The sequence below is a fragment of the Salminus brasiliensis genome, chromosome 2, assembly GCF_030463535.1.
Source record: "Salminus brasiliensis chromosome 2, fSalBra1.hap2, whole genome shotgun sequence".
In the NCBI taxonomy this organism is placed as follows: domain Eukaryota; kingdom Metazoa; phylum Chordata; class Actinopteri; order Characiformes; family Bryconidae; genus Salminus; species Salminus brasiliensis.
Window position 1 is genome coordinate 43689970 of NC_132879.1, and position 13696 is coordinate 43703665.

The window sequence follows — 13696 nt, forward strand, 5'->3', positions numbered from 1 at the left end:
TCCGGCCGCCTCACGCTTCGCACACACACATACACACACACACACGCCCCACAGCCTACTGCTCCTCTAACCTCTCCCACAGCTCACTCCCTCTGCCTCTCTCTCTCTCTCCCTCTCTCTCTCTCTCTCTCTCTCTCTTTCTCTCTGTCCGTCATACGCACTCACACACACACTCTCTCCCTCTCTCTCGCCCAGCCACCTCTCTCTCTCTCTCTTACCCTCCCTCCTCTCTCTCCGTCTCTCCTCCCCTCGCTCCCTGGCTCTAAGCTCTTAGATCAGCCCTTAAAGGGCCAGAGCGTGTGCGACATTCACACACACACACACACACACTTTACTCTACCTCTGTCTATAAAAAAAGCTGCCCTTATTGGTAAAGCGACAGAGCGCTCCACAGTGTTGTGCTTTAATGTCTGGAAATCAACTGTCAATCAATTAAGAAATGTCCCCATAAAGAGAGAATTGTCAGATTTGAATGTTATCAAAGTGACCCATGATCAGAGTCCAATAATGAAGTTACACACATTCCGAAGACAGCTACAGCTTTCCATAAATTCAAGAATTTATATATTTATATATTATATATTTACATATTTATACATCTGATATAAAACAGTCTTTTTTTAATCTGTGATTCTCAGCTAAATGATTTTCTAGGCCTAAATTGACATTTTAATTAATAAATCAAAACTAATCAGGACTAAAGCTGCATTGTTCAAAATTGCTAGCGTTTACAGAGTCGCAGAAATAGCCCATTAGTCATAAAATGTCTCAAAAACAAACACATTTACACATACCTGCCTGTTCAGCCTATAGCAGTTCAGCCCCGCCCACTTACACAACAGTTATATGGAGTGTTGCAGCTCAGACTGCTTTCTAAATGAGGCACAATATTTAATATTCAATAAGGGGCCAAGTTTCCCAAAAGTGAAAGTCTTAGTGATGGATTCATTGTAATTGGTGGAGAGAGAGAAAGTGTTTTGTGTGAGGCTCGCTTGTCCCTTCATCATAACTGAGTCAAAAAAACGTTTTACAGTAACTGTTTGCATACACACTCACATGCAAAACACAAGTTGGCAGCACTGTTCAAATGTGCTGTTGTGGTAATTTTCTCAACAGAGAAAATATGGCATGATTTCGCAAAGTCATACTAGAAGATACCAGTCATGTTTTTATTATTTTTATTATATTTTATTGAGTGCTCTTAATCTTTAATAATTACATGGTTTAATATATACATATATGCATTTGCCAAAAAATTACATATATTTTGCACAGTATTTTTTTAACATTATTCACAATGATATTTATGACAGTCATTAGTTCTGGCTGTGGTGGTTCTCCATTATGCACAAAACATCCTTCATTCCATGCATCAACATTTTAATAGATTTAACCTTCGATTTGTTTTTAACTTTTAGAGCATGATGTCTGTTTGGTTGCTGAGTTTACCAGGAAACAAATATAGCACATAAAATGTGTCATATCTTTTCCATAATGTCAAATGAGTGTGTATTATTATTATGCAGAAGTGTGCTCCCTGCAGGGCTTTTATTCGTACCCAGCTAAAAATATTTTTTGGTTCTTAGAGCGCTCAGTGTGCCAAGTTATTATTATTATGTTTGTTTTTTTTGTCATTGTTGTTATTAATTTTTTATTTATTTGGTTATTTGGATCCAGGCTTTTCACATTGAGTAGATTTAAAAAAGAAAATAAAAAGAATGAATTGAACTCTATGTTTAAACAAGTGCTCCACTTCTTAAGTTTGGAAAAAAATGCTTATGACACATTTATTAAATATGATGTATCGTTCTGATTACGTATCCGTCTAATCAATGTTTTTATTGTATTGTCATTTATTTATTGTATTTTTAGTTTTGGGAAAGTTACTTCTTGATGTTTTCCTAACGTTAGTGTTTGTATAACTGGGAACGCTGCAGAAGAAATGTTGTAATAACGTTGTGATGTCACACATTTTCAGAAAGTTCCTAAACATAAGGCTCACTTCTATAACGCTACAGGCTGGGCCTTCGCAGAACCTTTGCTGAACACATTCCTAGAATGCTCTCGGCGAGCTGGGTAGTTCCACTTAACAAAATTTGACCGGAGTGCCCAAAAGATTTGCATATAACTGAATCAGTTCCGTTTCAGAGTACAAAAACCAGCCTGCTTAATTGTAAAGGATGAGGACAGGTTGGAAAACGCTGATGTACAAATAAATGATAACTGATTTTGGCACAAGAAAAATGTCAGATAGGGGTTCTTGGGTTCTGACCAGATCTCCACTCTTAATGTAAGTTAATGCAACAACAGCAAGTCAGTGTAAGTGAATTCTGAATGCTAAGCTGCTGTTAATTTCATCTGTTTCTAGTTTTCTCCATCTTTCGAACCCGGTCGCTGCTCTGTGCACTGAGTAAATAAGTCTGGAATGAATAAACCAATAGAAATGCTCTAAATGACATGAGATTACACTGACTTCCATTCAAAGGTAAGACCACGTCTGCCATCTCCTGTAAAGTCACCATTTTGGAGATACATGTTTTCCATTGGACAGCGACGATTTGTATTGGTCCATTCATCGCGCGTGTTGAGCCAGGGGAAACCGATCTGAACCGTGGTGCAGAATAAGCAGTTCAGGCTCTGTTTCAAATAAAGTGACCAAAGTCAATAATATGGAAACGATAATGAACGCCATTCATATGGGTGTCCACACACACACAGGCACGCATAGATGCATGACCTCACGGTTCTGTATGGTTAGACACACACACACACACATATACATACACACACACACACACACCTGAGAAGTGAGAGGCTTTGTGCTTTCTCAGTGCGGGCTACACACTTAGCCCTTAGCGCTGTCAGTCACTATTAGGGGTGAGTGGACAGGCAGCGAGTGAGCGAGCAAGAGAGAGAGAGAGAGAGAGAGAGGGAGAGAGAGAGAGAGAGAGAGGCTATTGTTCTGGGAAGTGAAAAGCACGGCTGACAGATTGAAATACAGCAGCAAACCTTTCACAGTGAACTTTAAACAGAGTGTCAGTCTTTCTCAACTGCGGCACACACACACACACACACTTTTTTTTCAGACACACACACACTCACAAACACACATGCACGCACACACACGCCCTCCAGTCAAACTCCCAGTCACAGCGCTGTCAGACTCCATGTGTTCGTTCCATTTCAAAAAACCCATGTTGAGAAACGGAATCAACGCAAGCATGCACACACACAGAAAGAGAGAGAGAGAGAGAGACACACACACACACATGCAGAAGCATTCACTTATCCCTTAAGTCACGATAACATCTCAAACAATAACTCTCGTTACATCGCATTTGGCTAACCCAATTTATGCTCAAGCCACCGCATGCGCCTTATGCTGAAGGAAGCCCAGTGTAATCTGATTTTGGCCCAAAGAGTTTTGGCCGGCGGATCGCAAAAGTGACCCTAACCTGACCCCGGCAGCAGCTGCCTTCACTGTGATACCGTTACTCGGCTCGCCCGCTAAAGCCGTGCCACCTCGCCGGCCGCTGCCGTTTATGCCGAGGTGTGGCGGCGATCCTCGAAACGCAAAGAGGGAGACCTGGTCTGACCCGGCTTAAAGCCACAAGCCTTCACAGGTGACATTTTGCTGTGTGCATGACTGTGTTTATGTGTGTGTGTGTGTGTGCGTAGTGCTTCTCCGCATGTCTGCACAGTCTGCCGATTTTGTCCAGTTCAAATGACTTGACTGAAAACGACACCTGAAACAGTCTTCCTTTCAAGATTCCTGCTTTTGCAGAGTTTTTCAAAGGAGAACACCTAGCCCGACACACACACACGTGCACACACACACACACACACACACACACTCACACCAGTGCAAGCAGCACATTAATTAAGTTTTCTAAGGCACGCGCTTGTCTGTAGTTAAACATTTTAACGATCCTTAAAGTCAAGGCTGTAGGCAGCGCAAAAGAGGGAGAGGATGAAAGGAGCGCACAGTTAACATCAACAGCAGCCGCAGAGACAAAAAAAGCCGGGGAGCGGCACGCGCAGCGCAGGAAGAACGCTGGGCCTGCCCCAACACCCGCTTCAGGCTGCTTTTGATGCGAAGGACTCTGTTGAAAAGAGTGAATGGACAGAGAACAGGTAATTTCAAGGTTCCGCTCAATACAGGTTAATGCTGAGAAAAAAGACAACTTCTCACATCAAAGATCTGCTCTTGTTTTTCAGTGAGGGCTGCCTGTTGGTTTGAAGCCGTATGTGCGCGATTTAAGGGGAAACGTATAGGCAGGATTGAGGTGGGGAGCACACACATATATCTGATTAACGACAGCTTTACACTTTCACACACACACTCCAGCCCAGGTACAGGACAAAACTGATTTTTTTTATTAGTTAATGTTGCAAAAATATTGACTTGCCAAACTATTCACACACTTTTAAAAATACTGATCTTTAAATTTTTGAGTAATTAAGTCAAACATTTGATTAAAACATCCAATCAAAACCGCAACTTAATAAATAATAAAAAAAACAATTATTTCAACATAATTTCAACATCAAAATTTTGAGAAAATAAATAATTGTTTGAGGAAAATAAGTAATATCATATCAAGTTATGGTTTTGAGAATAATCTATTTCAACAAAGTCAAAGTCAAACTTAAAAAAAAAAAAATAATTTAACATCTTAACAAAGTATTAAAAATTATGGTCATATAGCAAGTCAGAATAATGAGAAAGGTATTTTGATCTAATGAATAAAAAGTTTAGAAAATAATTCATCAGTAAGTCATCAGGTAACTCGAAACATCAATAAAGGGAATAGTAAAACATCAATAAAATAGAAAAGTAAAAGACCAAAAAAGTCATTATGACAATCAGACCACAGCCCTAACTTGACTAGAGATTCTACAGATGTTGGATTTTGTGACAAGGTCCCAGTTAAGGTTTACAACTCTCCCGTGAAGATTATGTTTGCGCAAGCAAAGCTGCACAGTGGAACAGTGCACCACCACTCCTGACTCAGCTAAACTTCTTGAACGGTATATGGGGGAGTTTATTTACCCTTCAAAGCAGCTCACGAGCAGTTCTCTTGGCTTTCTAGATTTAATCTTTGCACACACAGTTCCACTGCCATGTGAACTGCCATGTCTCACTGACATTCTGTTCTGTAGAGACCACAAGCTGAAAAGGTTTGGCTGCCACTTCATTTCATTTTCAGGTCTTTAGACAGTTGCTTAGAGGAGCCCATGGTTTCTAGAGAGTCAGAGAATTTCTAAAGCTTGGAAATGTGATTTAGCTAACAGTCTCAGGTCTGATCTGCTGACGTTTCGGGTCTTTTACAACATTTAGGGTGTTTAAATGTTTGAACTGTCTAAATTCTATGTGTATTGGGATTTGCTAATTAAAAGCATTGTGTGTTATGCTTGATTAGCTGCAGAAGTTTAGTACTTCTCAGTTGTAAAATACTTCTCAGTAGTTGGGTGCCCAGACTTTTGCATTCAACAGCATATATATGTCTTTGCAGTCACTTGATAAATCCATTTACATGGAAATGCCAGCTGTGCTTTACATTGTGTGGTTTTGTCATGAATGGACGCAGGAAATGGTTCAAACTGACTTTACAAATGCTATGTTAATGATATGCTAATGTACAAAAATTAAAATCATAATCTCAATTACTAAAAATAGAGTCTTTGTCTACTTAACCTTAACCAGTGAAACAGTATTTGTTCTTTCTGGCATTGTAGATTTTTGTCCTGAAAATGTATGAAAACACACACACACACACACACACACACACACACACATACACACACAAGCTCCATGTAGCACACACATACTTGCTTAATTACTGTCACACAATGGCCCCCTTCAGCAGATGCGTAGTGTCCGAGCCCCCTCACAGCTGTGGTGCATTAGCTGAGGGTCTGACACAGACAGCCAGTAAACAATCCCCTTCCCCAATTACACACACACACACACACACACACACACACACTCACACACATCAACCCTCCATTGTCTGACCAAGAAAAATGTACCCCTGACTCACTGCTTACGAAACCCCATTTGCCCCTGTAGAGTAGGTATAGAATCAACAGTCGGGAGAAGAGAAACCTACAGGCTTTACCTGTAGCCTGTACCGCTACCACGTACCAAAAACCCTTCAGAACAGTTCTACCTGGAGTGTTTTCTAAGTGGTCATTGTAGCAGTCGCTTTGACAGGTGTCAGTGAGAGAGGGAGAGAGATAAGAGAGGATGAGAAGCACTTTAATCACCTTCTTTTTCTGTTACATGAAGGGGATTTGAACTAGCAGCAATCTCACTCTCATGATTTGCTGGGACTGAGGGGATAGAAGGAAGAAGCTTCACCACTGTCACTCTGTACCACCACTTCCAGAAGGGTTTAAAAACTTGGATTTCTTGCTGTTGTAACAGAACGTCCCGTGGCTAAAAGGGTGAATTGTACATAGGAGGTTTAACGCCTTACGGTGACCCAGAAAGCCTAACACACTGCAAGATCACCATACACATCCGTCAAAATCACCTGAACACCTGAGCTACGTTTTTTAAAAGCTCTGCGAATTCATGGATGTTTCAGAAAGTGTTGATTCCAGAGGAAACTGAAAAGGACTGGAACCCTAAGGCTGCGTCCCAATACACATATTAGCACCCTAAACAGTATGTAAATATTGTGCACCACCATTAGAAGTGCATGCGTAGTTATCATAGTATGTAAAGTACAGAAGTGTATGATTTAGGATGCAGCCTCTGGCTATAAGTTATGTACACAGAACTGGCACCAAGCAACTGAACGATAGAAACCGGGAATGACCTTGTGCTCTGTGCTCTTTCACTGGAGCCAATCTAGCTACGCTTTAAATTTGTGTGTGGGTACATGTGTGATATTACGGTAAACGGACACAGAGTGTAAACAACAACAACAAAAAAAAAAACACCCCAAAGGCAGAGAGAAACCAAAAGATATAATAGACGTAATAGATGTAATATATTTAATTCCCATTTGTTAGTCCATACGCACAAGCACTGTGGTCAGATGCAACAAATCACGCGAATAAATTATTCATTTTCCCCACTTCACAACCATAAACATGGACGGAAGTTCTTAAGTATCTTCACCTCAATAGATCTGACAATAGATCTGACAATAGGTCTGACCATTTGTGGTATGGACTTCAATGAAGGCGTCCTCCTCTGTGCTATCTGGCACCAAATTCTCTAAGTTGTGTGTGGGGCCTCCATGAGCATCAATGAGCCTTGAGCACCCATGACCCTATCACCGGTTCACCAGTTGTCCTTTCTTGGACCACTTTTGGTAGGTGCTGACCGCTGCATATCAGAAAAAGCACACAAGACCTGATGTTTTGGAGATGTTCTGACACAGTCAACAAACATTTCTGAGACATTCTAAAATAGAGCATTTCACACCCCAAATCAATCAGAATGACTGCATTTACCTATTAATTAATTAACTAAGCAAAATTTTGAACAAAATGGTGATGTTCCCCTTTGAAGTCTAGAACAACTCGAAATTGCAGTAATATCTGGTGAGAACAAAAGCATGGTATAATCAGAGAATTCAGCCAAAAGCACATATTCTAAACCTTTAATAAACATTGTTACTTGTGTACAGTATTGCAGTGTAATGTTTCTCTCAAAAAAACAAAAAACTCAACTATTGGGCTCCTGTGCAAAGCCCTCAACCCCCTCTTGTAATCCTCTCTGTTCCCTGGGTGTCACAGTGAACGTTGCCCATCGCTCCGGGCATGTGTGCTCACTATATCACTGTGTGTTTGCTCACTAGTATGTATGGACATGTTCACACCATGGATGGACTAAAGGCGGAGGCCAAACTCAATGTGTGTCTAACACAAATGGTAAAAAGTATAGACTCAAAGCTATCTATGCAGAATGGAAATGTGCCGACTTATTAAATTTTTATATAAATTTGTTTATTAAATTTTTCCCTTTTTCTCCCAAGAAGTCCCTTTTTCACCTCAAAGTACCGTAAATGCTGAATCGCCAGGGGATCCAACACACTGGGAGGAAAGCGTCGGCTCCCCAGCTCCGTTGCCCCGGCTAACAGATGCTCGTGCCGGCCAACAACGCTTAAGAGTGATGAAGGGAGAGAGTGCCATCTGCTTACCCAGAAAGAGCATGGGCAATTGTGCTCTCTCAGACTCTGTTCGCTGATGGCAAAGCGGCATGACTGGGGTTGTCTACTTATATTATTATGTAACGGTTCAATAATACCATATTAATAACTGCAGACTTTGGGGGTTAATGTGTGTTATTGTGATGAGATTTTACTCCAAGCAATTCTGAACCATATCTATTAAACTACTCAGCATAAAATGTTCAAACATGTAAATTCGGGAGATGATGGTGATTTATTTTTAGATTAGAAGATTTAGAAGTTATATAAGGATGTAAAAAACAGATATGTTCATGCTGACTGTAAAAGAATCAGCAAACCATAGTATATACATACCTCCCTGTCTTTCTCTATCTCTCACTCTCACTGTCTCGGCTCGATGAGGTGTGTGTGCGCGCGTGTGTGTATGTGTGTGACGGGCCTCTGAAGTGCGTTTATCGGGGGTTTCAGGAGGTGCAAATCTCTCTCTGATGCTTGAGTGGCGGACGGCAGGAGTCATTAAGACGGAGCTGCTATCTCTCTCCGGCAGCAGAAGAACGTCTTTGTCCGCGCACACGCATTCTCACACACACACACACACACACATCTTCTGAAATCCTGACGTTTCAGCTCCAACTGGAGAGACGCTGTCTGTCTGTCATCTGCCGGAGGTAAATATCAACAAGGTAAACAGCGGCGGCGTTTTCTCTGGACTGAGCTTAAGAGCGGACGCAGCTTGCAGCTCGAGTCTTCTCTCCGAGAGAGTGGCCTGTCACAGTGTGAGCACCGCTTAGGAAACAAAATACGCAGCGGCAATCTGCTAAATCCGGCCGGCAATCATGCACGCTGTAATGCACTCGCAAAAGAGAAGGGGAAGAAAAAAAATGTGAGTAGAACCGTTTTGTGCTCCTTCAGACTCCATTTAGAGTCAGCTAATACTTTTTTTCAGAAGGCTAACAAGCACTTCTACCTGGAACAGGTCTCGGGACCCTCGCCCTCGGGGTGCCCCATAGCGCATTGTTGCTATCCATATTTTTATTTTTGTATTTTATCACAGCAGCTGTTTAATCACTTTACTTTGTGTGAACATTTCATGATGGTTGGACCAATAGAAATGCTCCAAAATTATTTAGGAATAAAATATAAATATTTTCCACTGGAAGAAACTGTATTTGCAATTAGAAGGTGCGATACATTCTTATGAACTGACCTTGATATGAAGTTATACACAGTCATATCAGAATACTATGACCACCCCTGGATCACCCCTGAACTCGGCCTATTTTATCAGCTCCACTTACCATATAGGAACACACTGTAGTTCTATGGTCAGGGACCCACAGGACCACCACAGAGCAGGTATTATTTAGATAGTGGGTAATTTCCAGCACTGCAGTGACACTACAATAGTGGTGGCGTGTTAGTGAGCGCTGTGCATTGCAGCTGGAGCTTTTTAACACTGTACTTTTCCACTCATTGTTGTAGATGTAAAATCAGAGACAAAGTGCTTATCTCTTGCTGCACAGTTTGTGTAAAGGTGCACGTATTTGTCACTGTACAGTCTACAGCGAAATGCGTCCTCCGCATTTAACCCATCTGTGGTAGTGCACACACACACTAGTGCACTAGGGGTAGTGAGTACACAAACAGAGCGGTGGGCAGCCAACTCCAGCGCCCGGGGAGCAGAGAGGGTAAAGGGCCTTCCTCAAGGGCCCAACAGTGGCAGTTTGCCAAGACCGGGAATTAAACCCACAACCCTGTTATCGATAGTCCGGCGCTCTAACCGCTGAGCCACTGCCACTGTTGGTCATCCTCTAGTCTTTGGTCATCAGTCGGCAGGATATTTCTGGTTGGTGGACTATTGTCAGTCCAGCAGTGAAGCTGAGGTGTTTAAACACTCCAGCAGCACTGCTGTGTCTGATCCACTCGTATCACTAATCACTAACACGCCACCACCATGTCAGTGTAATTATAGAACCACTATAGAAAGTGCTCCTGTATGGTAAGTGGAGCTGATGGGACTGAATACATTCGAACCCAGGGGTGATCATAATATTGGAATATTATAATATTGACCATAATAAAAAATGAAAACCTGAATGTTTCCTGTGGATTTAAAGCCCTGATGCTTCAAACATCCAAAACAGTTAAAGCAGTTGGGCCTGACCCACCATCCTTCAAGACTCCTGGCACCAAGGTGTCACTGTTTTTAAAGTCACTGTCTTTAAAGTACAGACTAATGACCCATTTCTTTAAAAAGAATTTAAATGAACACTAATTTTACACTTACCATGCACTTGTCTGGCCTACACTCTTAAAAATAAAGTTGCTACAGAGTATTTTTGAGCAATGTGATCCATTTTGGAAAAGGGATCTGAGTATGAAGAACCTTTGGTACAGAACCTTCACATCAACTGAACATTTTTTTTTAAACCATAGGTTAGGAGCCTCCTGAACTCCAGCCCAAAAGTCCTCTCCCCTCTTTTACTGATGCCACGTTCTGAACTAGCAAAGGCGTACACTTCAGTTACACTTCACTGTCATAACATCAGTTTTATAGACCCTAAAACAGAACCACGTGGGTTCTGCAAAACTGCTACCAAAACATTTAGAGTAGTTTCTGCATTATTAACAAGATTAATAACAGAATAATAAACCTAGGGTCACAACGCTAATGCAGAAAGACTGCTAAGCTGTGAAAGGATAATGAAATTATGTAATGAGGATGATAATGATGATGATTGGATAAAGGTATGCGATACTGAATGTTTGAAAGCAATAGTTTGGTCACAAATCAAACTGGCATTTACCACTTACCGCAGACATCGGATGTGTGCTTCTGTAGTTTGCAACGAGAGATGCTAGGCTAACATTGCTAACAAACACTGGACTCGGACCATCACCAATTTCACTATCATAAATACATACTGGAATCTTTATTTATTTACTTCCAAAATCTATTAAAAAGATATTACACTTGTCTTGGCTAAATGACTGCACCTGAGGTGAGGGATCAGTCAGGTTGATTTGACCATGAATGCTACATCTCAATAAGGTGTTCATGGCCAACAGGCAGTTAGAGTTGTCTTCCAAGTGTGTTGAGCTGTCCAATGAGGCTGTGTTAGCATCAGTTTATTTGTAGGACTCGGATGAAGGACATGCTAGCTTTTACCTTCACAGCACTGGTAGCATAGCTATTAGGTAGGAAGTTGCAATGCTGAAATTGGGGAGACAATTCACTGCTAGTAGGTTGGCATTTTTACTGTGGCTTGAGATAAGTATCTAACTTAAATAACTTAAATACACAGTTTTACTCTTTTCAGCTTTCACAGTGCAACATCAGTTGTGCTGAAGAAAGGTAGTGAAGAAAGGTTCCTTATTTGTCCAAAAAAAAAAAAAAAAAACATTTTCATAACGTATCTAAACAGTTTTGGACATGCACACTGTTTTGAGACATGCAGGCATTAAGAGCTAAAAGTCAGGGCTACTCTTAAGCCTAGGAGGAGGTAAGATGTACGCATGTATTGAACTTCTATATAAAATTCTATTTGTTAAATGCTTTCCCTTCATATTGCCATTGTGGAAAACGTCCACTGACGTCTGCATGCACTGCCTGCACAGCACTAGGCCAACTCTAACCTCAGTGTAGACAAACATATGCAAATGATCTGTTCAGGTCCGTTAGTGTTTTTTCCAAAGAGGAGCATCCCTCATGGAAAGCAGCCAAGTCCACCCAAAAATTGTCTTAGGTGCATTTGCTCTCCACGAAGATCTAAACCCACACAGACACCGATACATGTACACCCAGAGAGAGCATTAAGACATCTTTGGTTTAGACCTTGTCCTTCTATCCTATCTCTCTGAGCCCACCCTCTCCTTGCAGCCTAGGGAGGAAAAGGGTTTTTACTCTTTAAGTAAACAACAGCACCCAGCACCCAGGATAAGCGCAGCAAACTGGAAGCTCATTACAGCTCTCTCCACGTGTGTCGCTTCCCCACCTGGTGCTCAGTCACTTCACAGCTCTAAAACATACTTACTTTTGTTTCATTCAAACTATAGCAATTATTTTGAGGAAGGATCCAGCGTTTAACTACTTGAGTACAGTGAGTTTCTCTTTTGATCAAGGACATACGATTTACATACACACACACATACACAGACGTATATACATGTGAATACAGTGCCAATGATTAACAGAATACCTAGAGGAGCACCCCCTCTCATATTTGACTCTAGTTAAACAGACATACACATGCACACCTACCCACATGTGCACACATGGAAATAATTTGCTGTAATAATCAGACTCTCTCCTTTGCTCTCTCTCTTTCTGTCTCTCATTCTCTCTTTCGCTTTCTCTCTGTTCATCTTTAATGTGGCACCCAACTTCTGTTCACAGGGAGCCACTTGTTTTTAATGAAGAATCAGGTGGACGTCTGGGTTGGACTTGCCTGGTGTTGGACGAAATCAAAGTACTCGACAAAAAGACAGTGCTGGAACCAACGTTAGCGAGGCTTGATTTCCTGTCAACAATGTTGTCTGGACATGTTGGACCAATGAATTAGAATAAAGCCTGTCCTTTCAAGAAGGTATTTCGTTCCAGTGGATCAACCATCTGCAGAATCATGACAAGGTGGGCTTTACTGTCACCAGTGAAGCGATTTTCCCCCCAGTTTTCGTACTGGCCACAGTCATGCTCACCAACAATACAGCCATCCATCTAGCTTCTTCCTGATCAGCGTCGTGGTGTGTTTGTAACCTACCAGGAATCACTGGGCACAAGGCAGTAATACCCCTTGGACAGGGCGCCACAGAGTACCACACGCACACCTATTCACTCACACCTAGGGGGTAATTTAGCATAGCCAGGTCACCTACCATGTTTTTGGGAGGTAGGAAGGAGGAAACTCACGTGGACAAGGAGAGAACACACCAAACTCCTCACAGGCAGAGACTCCTCACAGGCAATCCCGGGCCCTTGGTGCAGTGTGGCACACACACAACCTACTGTGCCACTGTGCCACCTCACCAATTCAAATTATGCCTTTTCTGCATGTCTGCATCACTGGCCTCAAGGAGGTGGACTTGAAGATTAGAAGAAGACTAGAAGATTAAAAGACTTGAAGATAATATAGTACTACTGAACCCTTCTTGCTGTGTGTTGGGAGAGGTCATTGTGGTTTTGTGATTGATTACGTGTGCTCTACTTATCTTATTAGAAACTCCCACCTTGCACTTCCTTTAGCCCATGGGTGAAGAGCTAGAGGAAGGCTGACACACATTGTGCAGCAACAGTTAGGTCATAGTCCATAGCTGTATACAAGCAAGGTGAAGATACAAACAAACAGATTTCTAAGTCCAAAGGGAGTGTATGCAGGGTTTCCCCAGACTCACACAACTTGTCCATGACCCTGATTGTCGTTTCTTTTGCCATACTATGTAACCATGAGTACCTATTTAGCATTTAGTGCATGCTCTGAGAGTAGAGCCTATATATAGAGAGTTCCATTGAGACTCTTTTAAGAAATCAAAAGTTACACTATATGGAT

The 13696-nt window shown here is 41.7% G+C and overlaps 1 protein-coding gene across 6 annotated transcripts in view; it reads right to left on the reverse strand.

Annotated features, from left to right (window-relative positions):
* sox5 (SRY-box transcription factor 5) overlaps nucleotides 1–13696 on the reverse strand; it is a 262222-nt gene that overhangs the window by 100467 nt on the left and 148059 nt on the right. Inside the window, exon 1 of one of the 6 annotated variants that reach the window (XM_072672874.1) lies at nucleotides 1–152. This exon is cut by the window's left edge and continues 95 nt beyond it. The exons of 3 other annotated variants lie outside the window; for them this stretch is intronic. The gene's annotated coding sequence lies outside the window, so the exon portion shown is untranslated. Of the gene's footprint in view, nucleotides 153–13696 lie in introns of those variants that run through there. 2 more of the 6 variants (XM_072672869.1, XM_072672867.1) reach the window with 2 other exon arrangements.